The 17,298-nt window shown below is 46.3% G+C and overlaps 1 long non-coding RNA gene across 1 annotated transcript in view; it reads right to left on the bottom strand.

Moving 5' to 3' along the window:
- Window positions 1-9,830: 9,830 nt before the first annotated feature.
- LOC148502731 (uncharacterized) overlaps window positions 9,831-17,298 on the bottom strand; it is a 34,631-nt gene continuing 27,163 nt past the window's right edge. Inside the window, exon 3 of the long non-coding RNA XR_015869972.1 lies at window positions 9,831-9,949. This is a non-coding gene — a long non-coding RNA (uncharacterized LOC148502731). The remainder of the gene's footprint in view (window positions 9,950-17,298) is intronic.

The raw sequence follows: 17,298 nt of genomic DNA, 5'->3' as shown, positions 1-17,298 counted from the left end.
ATTGCTGAATTTCTTCTACATCACTTTGTCCATCCCTAGCTGTGAGTCTCCAGCCGCCGTGGATCTTACAGTTGAACGGCTGCCGGAAAGGCGCAACATAGTCGTCCTAGCGGGTCTCGCTACCCGGCTGAACGTACAAACTGTTCTTGGTGCTTGGGACATGGGGGCATAATCTGGCTTATCTAAAATCAGTTTTTAAAGAAAATGTGATTAAAAACACATTTAATCAATAGCGACTTCAAAAGGCCTAATTCCGATATGCTTACTTATGCATGTAATAGAGTTTATAAAGAATACATTTGCCATAAGGGGTGGGGTACAGCTTAATTGCGGAGCACTGTGCAAGTGATGGGAGTGGTGGACGCATAAAGGTGCCTAGGGCAGCGAAAATTACATCTGGGTGGGGCTACAAACGCGACTTCTAACACTCCTATGAAGATATAAAGTATTTGTGTTGTATCCAATATGAATCAATGGAGACCCTCATCCCTCTGGTGCATTTCTCATACTGCGCGCTGTTCCCACCTACAACGCACACAACATCACCTTAGTTCTACAGGTACAAGCTGTGATTAAAGTACAAATAACGCCCCTATCTTGTTTTCAATTAATAATGCCTAATAGCTAAAATTATTATTATAATTAGTTATCAACACATTTGATTGTTAATTTGACCTCTTATAAAATTCATATTGCCCCGACCCCGCATAATATTACACTAGTAAGGGATGTATGTGGTTGCCTTGGGCATCTGCCACCAGGGCCGGTGCAAGGGGTTCTCTGCGCCCAAGGGAAAATGTAAGCCTGCCCCCTCCTCCCCCAAATACCCACCACCCAGCTCCTCACACACGTCAATTTTGTATGATAAAAATGAGAACTCTTGCCTGATCCTGTCAGGGTTGCCTACCCTCCCGATAATCGGGTGCAGCTCCCGCCCCCCCGGAAAGACAGGCAAGCCTCCCGGCAGCCGGCGATCCCCCCGACATCCCCCGCAATTTACTCTTAACCCCCGCTGCGAGGGCAGCCAGTGACGCGATTCACGTCATTTTGGCCCTGCCCCCTGCCTCATAATGCCTGTATTATCGTCATTGTGTAGCGGGGGCTGGGCCAAAATTACGCGATCGCGTAGCCCCGCCCCCGTGATGCCTACAAACGTCAGACACCCGTCCGGACACGCCCTCTTTTTCGGCCACGCCCCCCGCTGCCCTGCCGATCTGGCTGCTCCCTCCCAGAAGGAGCAGGCACCCGCCCGGACACGCCCCCTTTTTCGGCCACGCCCCCCGCTGCCCTGCCGATCTGGCTGCTCCCTCCCGGAAGGAGCAGCCAGAAAGTCGGCAACTGTGTCCTGGCTGGTGAGTCTGCAGTCCAGCTACCCGGAGGTCTAGTGCAAAATGCTGCCCAGACTCCACAGCAAGATATGTAGATCGGGAAGAGCCTAAATGTAAGGACAAAGTAATGCTCAACTCCCCTATGATATTGGCAGGCAGCAGCAAGAAGAGACTAACCACACTGCTGGTAAGTCGGGGCTGTTCTGCGCATACGTGACCCGATATTGCCGGGTCACACAGGTGTACTGTAGTGGAAGCTCGGTCAGTGGCTATCAGGGGCAGATTCAATGAAAAATATAAAGAAAATAATGCATTTGTAAAAAAAGAAAAACAAAAAAGACAAAAGCAAAACATATATACACACCTACACATATACTGTATATATATTTAGCTTTTTTAAAAAGGAAAATATGCTTTATCTCACTAATAAAGAACTGCTTTACCACGTCTCTTTCTCTATCTGGCACCCCCTCTTTTTGGACGCACGCACCTTTGGCGCACATGGGGTCTTGATTTCAAGGCAACATTTGTTGGGGGGTATGATGTCACACTATGTCCATACATGTTTACTCAGTCTCAAAAATGTCGACATTCTATATGTCGATATAATGACTACATACCCAATATACCCCAATAGAACATTACTGCACAAACCCACAATGTTAATACCCCCCCCACACACACACACAATTACAACACAACCTATCCACAGATAATATTAATACAGCACAAGATAAAAGTAAAGAACACCCCAACCCATACTTGTCTACTTTTGAAAAAGCATTTCAGGGAAAAAGCAGCACCTGTGAGCGCGGCGGTAAAGTGGGCGTGTCCTGCTACATCTGAGACGAAGAAGGCACCTGTGCCGAAACGCGTTGGAGACCCTCACATCAAACCCGACACCGATCCAGGCTGACCTCCACTAAAGATCCCCATCCCCACCAGGGACCACCAGTGCAGAAAGTTCTCAGCCCACCCGCCTGCTGGTCCGCACCGCTCACACCTCCAGTGACCGGCTCCACCCCGGACCAGCCCCTCTCCCCCCTGCTCCCAGGCGTGCTCAGCAACTCACTCCTGACCAGGGGTGTCTCCACCGTCAATCCCCATTTCCACGAGGGACCGTCAGTGATAAGAGCATCCCGCACATCCGGCCGCAAGTCCGCCCAGCCAACATCGCCAGTGACCAGCTCCATCCCGGTTACACTTTCCACATCCCCCCTCCTCCCTGGCTTTTTTTGAATCAGTATCCCGGGCAGACCACCCCCCAGGGGTGGTCCCAGCACACACGCTGCAACCCAGCCTCCCAGCAGCACACCCATCCACACCTCTGGCTCCGCACCACCAGCGGCATGACCAAGAGCCTATTTCAGCTGCATACTCCGGTCGCTGACCTCCGCAGACCAATCAGAACATCCGTGCACTTGCAGCACACCAGCAACACGCTGATCCAGCTCACCAACAAACCTGCAGCTTCCAACCTATCTGCAACGGCCGCAACGTCGACCTACATCACCATAACAAAAACCTACCGGTAGGTAAGTACTACCAAGACTCACACCAACATGCGGGACGCCGCACAGGTGTTCCAACCCACTCTGCAAATCCCCCCACCCCCCGAGACTTCCTAGACTGTCGACCATAGGTCCAGCAGGGGTGACGTGCAAGGTCACTGAACCGCACGGGAAGGAGCCCCCTAAAAGGGTCCACCTACCTCCCCCAGTCTCATCACCACTCATCACTGAACCCCACCCACCTGCCTGGGATCTTAACAGAGCAGCATTGTGACTACTCAATAAAAGATTTTGCCCAAAATTTCTGTGTCTCGCTGGCCTCATTTTGATCCTATTCCATTCCCCTTTTCACATTACTCCAAACTACACTCCATACCCAATCACACCCTCCTCACTCCCAAAACATCACCACCACCAGAAGAAACATTCTAATTAACACCACTCACAAACACACACAAGTCATCACCATCACTAGCAGGAAGAGCGCACCTTACCCCCCCTACCCCCATCTGAGACGTGTGTCATACACCTGACTTACATCCAAATGTAAATGAGCCCCAAAGCAGTTAGTTAAGGTGCGTATCCACTAGCCGATAGTGGAACAATGGTACGATTACAACATTGTAATCGTACAGTCGTTCCTCTTCCCCTGCAGTGCCTACACTGACCGATATGCCATTCAGTGTAGACACCCTCCCTCATCCCTGAATATGGTGAATCTGTCATTATCGGCAGATTGAACAGCATGTTCAGGCGATGATTGATGTAGGAAATGACCAGCGGGAGCGCGCTTTGCTGGTCATTTCCGACATTTTCATGCCCGATTTGTGCACGATTAATGAGCGATTGAACGATAACGATATCGTTCAATCGCTCATTTTAATTGGCAAATGGATACCCGCCTTAAGATCTACTTGGTGATGAAAACACACGGATTCTTCTCAGAAAATGCCTGTAGCCATAGGGATCATTGTGCCTTATACCCAAAGCAGGGCAATTATACTAATGATCCCATTTGAATGTACATATCTCTGTGTTTTTTTATATAACTTCATAATGGGGGTAAGGTGCACTCAGGGAGATTGCTGCTATATCAGGGAGACAGGGAGATTGCTGCTATATCAGGGAGTCTGCCTGACAATCAGGGAGAGTTGGTAAGTATGCCCCAATCCCCAGATATCATTGAAAATTGCCCCTCCTCCACAGATCCTTACCTCTGCTTGTAGGAAGCTCTTGTCTCTGTGTGTGGTCTCCTCCCAACACTCACTTCACCCCAAGGAGCTGCAGGCAGGGGAAGGACAGGAAGGTGGCACATGTTAGGAGCAGAGAAGTAGGAGGGGGCAGGGACTCATGGAGGACAGCTAGCACTGCAGTACACCAGTGGTGTCTGGTCCCAGGGGAGGTAGCAGCAGCCACCATGCAGAGAGCAAAGGCTGGAACAGCTTATAAGTTCTGTGGCTGAGGCCAGGATTTAGTACAATAAGGATTTCTCTTTCAGAGACATCTTTTATTATTGTGCTAGGCAGCCTCAATTCTGCCCCTCAGGTGTCGGCACCCTAGGCAGCTGCTATAAATCTGCCTGATGGCAGCACCGGCCCTGGCTGCCACAACTGCCAATGTTAAAACGTGCAGCTGCCTCTTCTATAAATGTCCTGATGGGTGAAGGTGACAACGTGACATTGGGCAGTGGCCTCTGAGAGGTAACATACAAGTGCTCCTGTGTGAAGTGGAATTCAGGCATATAGTAAAGCCAGTGCTGGTGCTGAGGTAAATGGAAGCTTGTTACACATGGTGCAGTCTAAACGCACATTGGTGTATTGTACAATCAGCACTTGCTTATGCTCCCAGAATGCCCGGGAGTCTCCCAAATTTCTTAGAGTCCCCATTGACTCCCTGAAGAGCAGGTGTCCCTCCCACTTCCTAGTAAAATGGGTGTGGTATCAGTATTTGCATCCCCACGACTCCGCCCTCTGCAATTTGCACTGAGGCAATTATAACGCGATTCATCCCTCCACGCCCCCCATAGCGGCCACCTGCATTTCCTGCAACACATTGTTATTGCTGGTTTTTATTATATTGCCTTCAATAAATGGTTGGTGCTTTCTTTTCCAAAATATGCTGCTATTTCATCAACTCTAAAACCAATACGTTTTCCACAGAAACAGATGACGTTGTATAATCGCTGCTTGCGGCAGCCTTTGTAGTTGCGCAAGCTGTTAGCTGCAGGAGGTAAAACGCTGGGGCTTGTGAATCAATTTTCATTTGATGTCCCCTCAGGTTCAGAGTTGTTGCCCTCAGAATTATACGAGTGCTGTAATACCGGAGGGTGCGCTACAGTTGCAGAAATGCAATTGTGCTTTGCATTGGAAAGGGCGGATATTACTGTACTGCTCAGAGCACACTAAGGACCTGATTCGAAGCTGCTCGCAAGCGGCCCGATGGTATGCGACTGCGCATGCTTTCTAAGGCGTGCATAATTAACAGGCAGCGTCATAGTACACATCACATGCCTGTTTTTTACTCTGAAGTCCTCGCAGTGCTTGCGGTAAGGTAAGGCAACCACAAGCGCTGCGATCGCTTCCGATGGTCCTCGATGTACCAATGCTAGTGGGCGTCTCAACATACGCTAACAGATGTTTGCATACACAGAGCGATCGCTCGCACAGCCAAAGTGGGCGTGCTAATGCCTTTCCGAGCGGCTCTGAATCAGGTCCTTAGGTCGTGACCAGTCCACGGCTCCTGTGGTGCAAAAATGGATCTTCTTGGGTTTGAACAAAGAAAATAAGTATTTCTCTTTTCCAGCAACACTGTAGCCTGATGCTTGGGCGCTCAGCATCCCTTCTATTTGTTCCCGAACACATATTGTATCAGAGATGGACGGATTTGCACGGCCGCACACAAGCGCCTGTACAAATCCGTCCATCTCTGATATGAATGCAGAAGGAGGTGTCAGACACCCTCCTTGCTGCATTAGCAATCCCAGCACTGCGACTGACCTCGCAGGCTAGGATCACCATCATGATCGATAGTCGCTTGATCCCCCGCATTAGTTGATCGGATAATTGGACAGATGAACCCTGGGAAAACTACCATCGTCTCCACTATTCGTTACTAAATTGCCATTATTACCGGAGCACAAGATCTGAACCAGCTCCTGCCTTAGATCCTAAACCCTCCCGTCTCCAGGCGTTGAAGCCAAGAAAGACATCTGATCCTCCGGCTTCCAAACTGAAGACCAGAGGCGCCCTTAGGGGGAAGGTTTCCTGAATCCCAGCACATCCCACACACCTGAATTAGGGCTGCTCTGTGGTTGAGGAAGTAGAAGTCCAATCAAGTCCTCCCGTATCCCACAGCTGACTCTCATAAATACATCTGGGGTAGGTGCTTCCTCATCCTAACTGAAGACCACCTGTATCCCACGGCTGAAGCCTAGTTCCTGCCACCAAAGTGACTGCTTCCAGTGTCGCACAGCTGCAGCAATTATCTGTAGTTAGAGACAATTATAAATAAAATTCTGTTTGAATCTATTATTCATGTTGTGTCATAATCTGCTGGGATAAGGCAGCTGTGAGAGGTCTGGGGGCTTTTATCCAGGTTCCAAAGCAGGGTGACATCAACTCCAGGGAAGGTGCAGTAATATCTCTGTGAGGAGAACGTCTTTATTTTCTGGGCCTGTAATTTAGGAATGACTGGAAGGTTGGGTGGGTCTGTTATTTCCCTCCCCCTCTCTTTTATTCCAGTATTATTTTGTTATTGTACCTGTATTGTATAAACAAGCACCTGTGTCACTAATATTGGGTCCAATATTCATTATAGTCTTATGTAGAGTTGAACACAAGTTATGTAAGAATTGCTCTTATGCTGCGGCCACTCCGACCATTTATCTTTGTCTGCATAGAAAGCACTGGCTCATGCAATAGCAACCAATCAGACACTGGTGGGATTAAAGTAGCTGCTATAAATATATTTCCCATGGTCTTTTAGAGCATGATTTTATTGTTTCTGGTGCACTACAACCCCCAGACGTGGAGAGAGCTTAGCGCAGGTCTCCTGGGGTGAGTGGAAGCCAGGCTCTCCCACATCTGTAGCTATATCACATAGACTGGCAATTACCACATGTGTTCGGGTGCATTCAATCAAACCTTAAACAAATTTCCGTTCTCTTGAAAGTGTCTCAAACTCTATTTTAATGGTGTAGCTTGAAAACATATATTTGGTCATTGGCTCCTCTTTGTTGAGGGGACCCTACATTTAGGAAACTTTGGAATCTGCTTGACTTTGTGATCTGGCCCCACAGACATGTAATGTGTTTAGGACAGTGGTCGCCAACCTTAATTGAGGTGTGAGCTACTTTAGAAAAATTAAACCTTCTGAAGAGCTACTAAAATTGTATAAAAAAAAAATCTGGCTAATAACTGAACAATTGAAGGTCATTTAATGAACATGAAAAAAAAGTTTCATAGAAAATAACAATGTATTTAATTATTACGGTGATATTGGCCCTGATTCAGAGCCACTCGCTAGCGGCAGTACGCTCGTTCCGAGCGATGTTCGCACATCTGCGCATGCGTACGTTTTTTAGTACGCATGCGCGAACCAGTCAGTGCGGCTGAAAATCGTTTGTACGCAATATAGCGAGTGCCTGCTATTTTGAGTGACAGAATGAGGCGTATGTGGGTGGTAACAGGGGAAGGTGCTTGAAAACGGGGAGTGGAGATCAGAACGCAGGCGTGCGTAAAGGTCAAAACGGGCGTTTTATGGGTGTGCATAATTAATATAGCAGCGTCATTGACCACGTCACTTGTTTTTTTTTTAACTCCGAACTGCTCGCAAAATAGCGGTTGAAAAAACCAACCACAAGAATAGCGAGCAGTTCATATCCTGTTCGATGTACTCGATTAATCTAATAAATAGCGGACATGACGTATGGTGCGAGCGGCCAGGGGGCGTTTTTAACAAATAAACGAGTGTATGTTTTGCTCGCTCGTTCAGACTTAGAGGTGTGAACAGACTGCAATGTGCGAACGGATCATTTGAATAGCCACCCCTTGTTTTTGAACGAACGCAAATAGCGAACGGCTCTGAATGAGGGCCATTGTTGTAGTTTGTAAATAAAATTTAATAACAGGCACATTTCAATCTTAATTACTGGCTCCTTGGAGGTACGTGCAGTAGAGAAGCAAAAGATATAGACAGAGCTGCTGTGTGATTTTCTCGAAAGTGGGAGTCAATCGCCCTGCCGTAGCGTACACGCTGTGGGTGGAACCACGTTAGGCATTGCTGTAGAGGCTGCGGCAATCACCGGACGTGCTTCCCTGTGGTTCCACCCATGGCGTCGACACCACGGGGGAGCACACATCAGTGGTCACTTCCTCCTAGGTGACTCGGCAGTACTGCAGCTGGGGGAGCTACCAAAATGAAGACCGCGAGCTACCGGTTGGAGACCACTGGTTTAGGATACGTATTTAGAAGTTTAGAGATACTTTCCTGACATCACCACCACCAGGTGCTGAGCGAGCTCTTCCTATTCTGTGAATGGGACCCAGGTCGCATCGACACAGGTTACCCGTGTACACTGTATAGCGAGCCGGGTTGAACCCGTGTAAATACTGGCTGCTTTTGTATGCGGCCCACAGCTGGACAGCTTTATTGGTACACTGCAATTTAGTTTACAATTTGGACACAACTCTCCCAAATCTAACTCTCTCTGCCCATGTTACACCTGTCCCACCTGCAGTGCAGCATGGTGTTACCAAGGTGCACAGTCACTGGCTGTATCTTAAGGTGCCCACACACATAGTGATATTTTACACGATCTGGCCGATTCCGACACATTTGAACGACAGATCGCACATCGCATCGTCAGATCTGCCGTGCAGTGGGGCAGATCTGACAATCTAGGAGGCGATGCACTGTGACAGTCTGGATGCAGGAGAGACCGTTTGAAGATTGGACACCAAATCGTGTACAGATTGTGTGGAGATCATGTGCAGAGCTGCCGGGGAGAGTTTCAAGGGAAATCGTACACAAATCGTACACATCGGCTGATCGTGGGCAGATCGGTATGTGTGTGGGCACCTTTACTCTATTCCTAAAACAGGCCCAGTGTTAATAGACAAAACAGGTTAAAAGAATTGAATATGAGTGTGAAAGATCTACATGGGGCCCTATACATAGGAAATATCTGCATGGGGTCCTATGCATAGGAAATATCTGCATGGGCCCTATACATAGGAAATATCTGCATGGGCACTATACATAGGAAATAGCTGCATGGCACCCTATACATAGGACATATATGCATGTGGCTCTACACATAAGAAATATCTGCATGGGGCCCCATACATAGGATATATCTGAATGTGTGCCCCTATACATAGGAAATATCTGTATGGGGCCCTATACATAAGAAATAGATGCATGGGGCCCTATGCATAAGAATATCTGCATGGGGCCCCATACATAGGAAATATCTGCATGGGGCCCTATACATAGGAAATATCTGCATGGGGCCCTTATACATAGGAAATATCTGCAAAGGCCCTATACATAGGAAATATCAGCATGGGCATTATACATAGGACATATATGCATGTGGCTCTATACATAGGATATAGCTGCATGGGGCCCTATACATAAGAAATATCTGCATGGGGCCCTATACATAAGAAATATCTGCATGGGGCCCTATACATAGGAAATATCTGCATGGGGCCCTATACATAGGAAATATCTGCATGGGGCCCTATACATAAGAAATATCTGCATGGGGCCCCATACATAGGATATATCTATTTCTGGCCCTATACATAGGAAATATATACATGGGGCCCTATACATAGGAAATATCTGCATGGGGCCCTATACATAGGAAATATATACATGGGGCCCTATACATAGCAAATATCTGCATTGGTGCCCTTTAACCACTTGCCTGGCGTAGTGGCATAAAATGTGTCAGATTGCCCACAGGCGGTTGCTGGAAGGTCATTTTCCCGCAGCTGGCCGGCTCCGCACACCTGGTTGGCCCCTTGTCATCCTCTGGTCACTGCCGTCAGCCTCTTCCTCCTCGGCCATCTAGATCTCCATCCTCGGGCAGGAAGCCAGGAGCTAAATGGTGAAAAGGGAAAAGTTAGATGTTTATTACTAAAAATAATCAGTCTTTCTGCAGCACAACAGTTATTGTTGAACTACATCTCCCAGCTTTGTGTTCTAGTCAGTTACTAAGAGGTGCAATAGCAGACAGGTAGCCCACCGGTACACTTCAGTCTCATATGTCAGTCATGTGCTAATTACCAAATACCCCCTGATGTGTATTACTCACGCTCACTCCGTGGCAAAGTGACTGTGACTAGCTATAGAAATTGCCTCCATGTTTACCTCCATGCAATTTGAGTCACCCGTAATTGCTCTAAGTAGCGTATGCAGGCCCCAATGCGTGCGCAGTTCGCTAAAAGTCACTAGATCCATAAGCAGGTGGGATTGCACGCAACTCAGAATCAGGCCCTTTGTGCCCGATATCGCACTTAGGGTTATCTGCACTGCGAAGCCTGAGGCAGGGCCACACAATTCAGCGGAATCACGTGATTGTCTGTCCATACCACGCACTTCACTAGGGAACGTGGGTGGGTGGCCTCCGGGAGACTTGCCCACTCTTCTGGGCATCCAGGAGAGTCACCCAAGATTCATGAATCTCCCGGATGTTCTGTAAGCAGGTATACTTATACTATTGTGCAGACACTGGGCCTGATTCAGAGCCGCTCGTTCGCTCCGAGCGTTGTTCGCACATCTGCGCATGCGTATGGGTTGTAATGCGCATGCGCCAACCAGTCAGTGCGGTCGGAAATCGTGTGCTCGCAAAATGGCGAATGCCTGCTAATTTGAGTGACAGGATGAGGCGTTTGTGGGTGGTAATAGGGGAAGGTGCATGAAAACGGGGAGTGGAGATCTGAACGCAGGCGTGCCAAACGGTCAAAATGGGCGTTTAATGGGAGTGCATAATTAACAAAGCAGCGTCATCAACCACGTCACTTGGTTGTCTTTTACCGTGAACTGCTCGCATGATTGCTACCACAAGAATAGCGAGCAGTTCATACGCCTCTCGATGTACTCGATTAATCTAATAAATAGCGGAGATGACGTATGATGCGAGCGGCCAGGGGGCATCTTTACAAAATAGCGAGCGCATGTTTCGTTCGCTCGCTCAGACATAGAGGCGTCAACAGACCACAAAGAGCGAGCGCTCAATTTAAATAGCCAGCCCCTTTTTCAGAACGACCGTCCGCAAATAGCGTCCGGCTCTGAATCAGACCCACTGTGCCCAGTGGATAATGTGGCTGGCGCTGTACTAACCTTCAGCTGTATATAAGCACAAAAGCTGAAAACATTATTAAAAAAAAAAAAACCTTTGTGTCCCTGAATACATATTATGTTCCTTTGTTATGTTAATGCAGTAATAAAGAAACGCCTCACACCTATTGGTAGTGAAATGAATGCAGCCAGTTAGTAACATGATAATCTGCAAATGATTGATGCTGACGTTTCTGCTGGTTAATGGTAAGGGGCAATTTTACCTTATTGGATGCATAATAGCAGCGCAGGGGCCTCATTCTACTCCGGCCAGGGTGTCTCTGTGCCTAGTTTGTATGTGTTCCCAGCATTCATGTGAGTTATTTCCTCTCATACTGGTAAATTATTTGACATTAAATGAATTGGTCCTGACTTCTGTATATACCATCTATGCCTATGGGAAATTAGAGTGTAAGCTCCGCTGGAGCAGAAACGTATGTGCCTGAATAATGTTCTCTGATTATACAGCTCTACAGAATATGTTGGCGCAGTGTGAAAGAGAAATATGATAGTAACCGGATATTCTAGACCGACCATCGATTGTTTGAAGCAGAAGCCATAGTTACATACAGACTGGTCTTACACGGTCCAGACAGTAATCTGAGTGAGGCCTTAGGCCCTCATTCAGACCCACTCGCAAGCGGGCGCACGTACGTTAGGCGTACGTACAAAAATATTTAAATTCAATGGCTCGCTCGTATTTTCGTTCGCATCTAAAATTCCTCCCTAAACTCAGGCGACCCCTCCTCTAACTAACGAGCGTGCGAAATAGCGAGCGTACATCCCCGAAATGGCTTGAAGGGAACGCACGCACAGTGAAACCGGAAGTGGCCTTGTCAGATGTCGATTACCTGCTCCTTTATTCTGCCTACCTCCCTCAATCGTATCATGCCAATCAATGTATCAATTAGCTTAATTGTTTGTTTTTTTTCAACACAATGCAAGAAACTTTACTCTTGTCCGTGTTTGTGTTTACCCGCAGAATACGTACGGATGGAACATTCGCTTTTATTGTTCAAAAAACATGTGAACCACAATTAAACAATTGTTCTATTGCTGTGGATCCCCGCATATTTTCCGGGGTTCATTTCTTTATTTAAATTTGCAAACGCATGTCACTGCATCAAGCCTATCATAACTCTCCAGAGATTTCTGGCCCTGTTGAACACATGACTCATACACTAACCAATAAAATTGCTCCTGTTAATTTCCAAAATACATTAGCCAATCAGAAATTTTGGCCACACTTTATCAAAAATGTTTTGTATGAAAAACTCCATTGCCATCATGAGAGCCTCCGCATTCACCAGGTGCGAGCTGCTGGTGCTTACGGAGGTGATGGATAGGCGGATCACCAGCCAGCCTCCACCCATCACCAACCGGCAGAAGCGCTCCGCGTATGCGGAGGCACGGTCCCGCCTGCGGTCGATGGGTTCACGCCGCAACATCGGGCAGCTTGAGCGCAGGTGGTCAGACCTGCAACGGCGAACGCCCCGCTTGCTGGCATGCTTTCGCATGCAGATCGTTGAAAGTAAGTGTTATGTATTGTGGTTTTCATGTTTGTGTTTGTGGGGCAAACTGCGTGTGCATGTTTTCCTGTCTGTCCTATTTATTATTTGTCCTCATATCTGCGTGTGCATGTTTTCCTGTCTGTCCTATTAATTATTTGTCCTCATATCTGCGTGTGCATGTTTTCCTGTCTGTCCTATTAATTATTTGTCCTCATATCTGCGTGTGCATGTTTTCCTGTCTGTCCTATTAATTATTTGTCCTCATATCAGCGTGTGCTTGTTTTCCCTCTATTTCTGTTTTTTTCATTCTACTCCGTTTTGCATGTTTTTTGTTGCTGGTTTTTTTTTTTTAATTTGGGCCCCGGATTTGCCCAGAAACTAACCTCAATTTGTTTGACATATTTTAGGAGGACAGCCAAGACTACGCCGTCACCGTCCGGCCAGACGGCGTTCCCGGCCACTATCCCCAACCCCCAGCCAACACTCCACCCCAAATATTTCCCCTATACCCCACTCCTCCCCAGCCTTCCCAGACCCTCTCCCGGAACTGTCGGGCCTCCTTCCCCTCCGTCCCACTTCCCCCTCTCCTCCACCCACCCCTCTTCCAATTACCCCCTCCCCGGAGTCCATCATTACCCCTCCCCGTTCTTTGGGGAATGAAGGCTCCTCCGAGGAAGAACATGGAGGGACTTCCGGAGCTCCCGTTTTGGCTCCCGGTATGTTTTTATTTCTAATTTTTTTTAACCACAAACTGTTTGTATGTAATCATGTGTCGTGCCTTTATTCGTGCTTGTTTGGTTTACTTTTGGTGATTTAGCAGTTTGCCTTTACCTCTTCCTGCTGATTTCAACATACACATATCACACCTGTGTGAATTTGTACATAGGCCTTGTATTTTTGCCAGCACCCCCTTTTTGTTTTGTTTTGTTTTTTTTCGGTTTAGGAGTGATTTCGTTGTGTTTTTGTTTTTTTAATGTGGATTCCCTATTGTTTTATTAATCCACACACTTTTCTCACCCACAGAGGAACAGAGGCGTCGTCAAGAGGTGGAGGATTGTGTTGGCCAGATGCGCCAACATGTAATTGGCCTTCTTGTGGCCCTTGACCGGCTGTCTGGCATCCTTCGCCAGTAGATTTTTTTTTTTTTTTTCGTTTTGTAAATAAATTTTGTAGTTCTAATATACGTTCTGGCTCATTCTTTTTTTCTAAAACACAAATAGTTTTCCCTGACATAAGTAGACTGTTCCTGCACGGATTTCCATTTTTTAAAAGTTAGATTGTATTTTGTATTTGTATGTTAAACAGCCACAAGAAACACATAACAGTAACAATGTCATTTCCCTTTTTGGGTGTAGTGTCAATTAGATATTTCGCAATTTTACAGGTTCCTAGTTGGTGTGCAAGCTGCTTAGGCCAATCTTCAAAATCCAAAGGTTTGGACAGGCTTCCTTTTGGTGTGGGTTGGGAACCTGCAAACATATTTTAGTTTACATCAACTGGTGTCAGTACTGGATTACCCCTTAGTCAATTGTAAGGTGTGTTAACCTGGTTCCACTTGCTGTTAACGTCCAAAAAAAGGAAGACCATTTCACTCTCCAAACATTTATTCACAACATAAATGAGAAATCAAAGTGGTCAGTCCCCAAAAAAAAAAACAGTGATAATCTCAAATACAACACATACAAATAAAATATTTAATTAAAAAAAACAATCAAGAACTGGTTGACGAAGGACCATGCTAACATGATTCCACAAACATGGCGTTGCGATATGGGTTCCAGAATATATGGACAAAATCACCAGATCCAGGTTTGGTAAGGGTAGCAGGAAGTAGTGAGCATTGGAGTGGCAAAGATTATGTGAACAAACAGAAGATGGTGAAAAAATAAAAATAAATTAGATGTTCGCAAACAAACACAAACACATTAGGTATAAACACTGTAGTTTGGGTCAAACTTACCTAAAAAATCTGGCCACCACATCATCGCGTATGGCCACCCCACATACTGACCTCCGACCAACCTCGGGGGGGCCATCCTCAGGTAAGGCATCCTCTGGCTGCATTGGGACACCACTCCTTATGGCGATGTTGTGAAATATCCCACACTACACCACAATTTTCGACACCATATCCGGCAAATACATGAGCTCGCCACCAGAGCGGTGGAGGCATCTGAATCGGCCTTTTAAAAGGCCGATACAGCGCTCCACCACTTGCCTGGTGGCTGTAAGTGCGGAATTATACTCACTTTGTGGGCCTGGTGTGGGAGCCAAATAAGGAGTGAGCAGCCAGGACATGCAAGGGTATCCACTGTCTCCTGTGAAAAATAAGAGACAACATCAGGAACACTGTGTATCAAGCTTAACATTGTTATGTACTAAAGGTCTCCACTTACCCAGAAGCCACGCATCACCAGCATGTAGGTTGGTTAATTTCTGCCATATCCCTGATTGCCGGATGACGAAGGAGTCATGTGCACTTCCTGGTAACTTAGCATTCAGGGACAGGATCTGGAGGGAGGCATCACATACCACCATTACATTCAGGGAGTGATAGTGTTTCCTGTTTCGAAATATTGCCTCCAGCCGTGCTGGAGGCTGAAGTATGTGAGTACCATCCACAACCCCTATGATGTGTGGGAAGCCAGCTATTTGGTAAAAATTGGCCTTGGCCACACTAAGGGCACCCATATCCAAAGGCATTTGAATAAAATGATGGAGGTGCTTGAAAAGTGCCTCCATCACTGCCCTCAGGATCCGGGAAAAGGAGGATTGGGAGATGCCCGCCACTATTCCCACCGTTGTTTGAAACGATCCTGAGGCACAGAAATGTAACACCGCCATAAATTGCGTCAGTGGTGGTATTGCTGTTGGACTGTCAATTTGCCGCTCAAGATCACTTTCTATTAATGAGAGAGTGTCTATGATGATTTTGGGAGGTAGACGGTAGCGTCTTAAAACCTCATCATCGGGCATTCCAAAAAGGGTGACACGTGTTCGAAATATCTGGGGCCTTGCATGCCTACGATGCCTACGCCTGGGATGAGATTGAGGTTGGTCGGCTTCCGGGAGCATGGCCAGAACAATCCTCCCCAGATCAACCTGAAATTCCAAAATTTAAAAGTAAGGCTTTTGACCCACCCCCAAACTATATTAAAACAACTTAGCTTGATGATACCATCCATTGCTGCTTACATGCCGGGGTATTGTCATGATACGTCCAAACTGAAAATAAACAACAAAATTACTTGACACATTTCACTCTGTGCATTTTTGTGGATACATTTTGTGCTAGACCAAAGTTCAAATATGCCAAACACCCATTTAGCAAAACCGCAAAGCGACATTTAACACAGTACATCAAAACGGGTCGAAATGTTGGCTCAAAAAGCGAAAGCTAAACCATCAAAAAGTTAGAATGATTATTAAGCTGTTTAAAATGCGCTAATTAGTTCGCTAATACAAGTCACAAGAGTAACTACTAAAAATGCGCTAATTAGTTCGCTAATACAAGTCACAAGAGTAACTACTAAAAATGCGCTAATTAGTTCGCAAATACAAGTCACAAGAGTAACTACTAAAAATGCGCTAATTAGTTCGCAAATACAAGTCACAAGAGTAACTACTAAAAATGCGCTAATTAGTTCGCTAATACAAGATAAAAAATGGACTTACCAAGAGCAAATATCTAAGATGCAAAATCAAAAGGTCTTTGGGGTCGAAAAAAAACAAAATCTAAAATAGAATAAATTAGGTATCCAAAAATTACAAAATATACAAAACACAATGAAACAACAATTGAACAAAAGTTAGACTTCACAAAACTTACCAAATCAACAAACGAGGTCCCAAAAATATAAACCAACAAAGATAACGGAAAAAAAAAACGCAAATCTAAACAACAAACGATTCTCCAACCTCCAACTCCTTTCTACACAATCAATAAACTCCAGCCAAGATAACCTCCAACAATCCAAAAACGCCACCTCGACTTGAGACACACCAAGCCATAAATAGTGTTTCGTTTCCCGCACAAATTAAGGAGGGATCATAGGGCCGCACAATCAATGATGCGGCCGCAAAATAAGGACGCATGTATAAATACGTCACGAAAACACATTCAAATTCTGGTGTATTTCTTGTTTGGACCGCAGACATGGCGACAGACCAGGGAAAAAATGCCCAAGAGTCAGGCGGTAAGTCTTTCATGCATTTTCTATCAACGATTACTTTGAAACATAAGATGAGGCAAGTTGTGATTTTGTGAATTCTGTAAATTTACACAAATAGGTGAGGAGGATGACATGGAAGAGGCTGCTGGGCCCAGTATTCCGGCCAAAGCGGCCAAAAAAAAAAGGCAGCCACATTTCACAAGAAAGGAGATGGAGGTTTTGATCCAGAAGTGTGTGGACATCCTGCCACAGGCAGACAGGAATATGAGTCTAAGCCAGAAGTGGAGAATGTGGGAAGAGGTAGCCGTTGCTGTCAATACGGTGGGTGATTATGTCCGTCTAGCCCGGGATGTCAAACGGCGGTAAGTAAACCCTTGCCCCCCCTAAAAACAAACCCCATTTTAAACCAAAGGATAATGGCTTCCAT

This window comes from Taudactylus pleione, unplaced genomic scaffold (genome assembly GCF_031769625.1).
Source record: "Taudactylus pleione unplaced genomic scaffold, aTauple2 ptg000484l, whole genome shotgun sequence".
NCBI lineage: Eukaryota > Metazoa > Chordata > Amphibia > Anura > Myobatrachidae > Taudactylus > Taudactylus pleione.
This window is presented reverse-complemented; position numbering and strand designations above follow the sequence as displayed.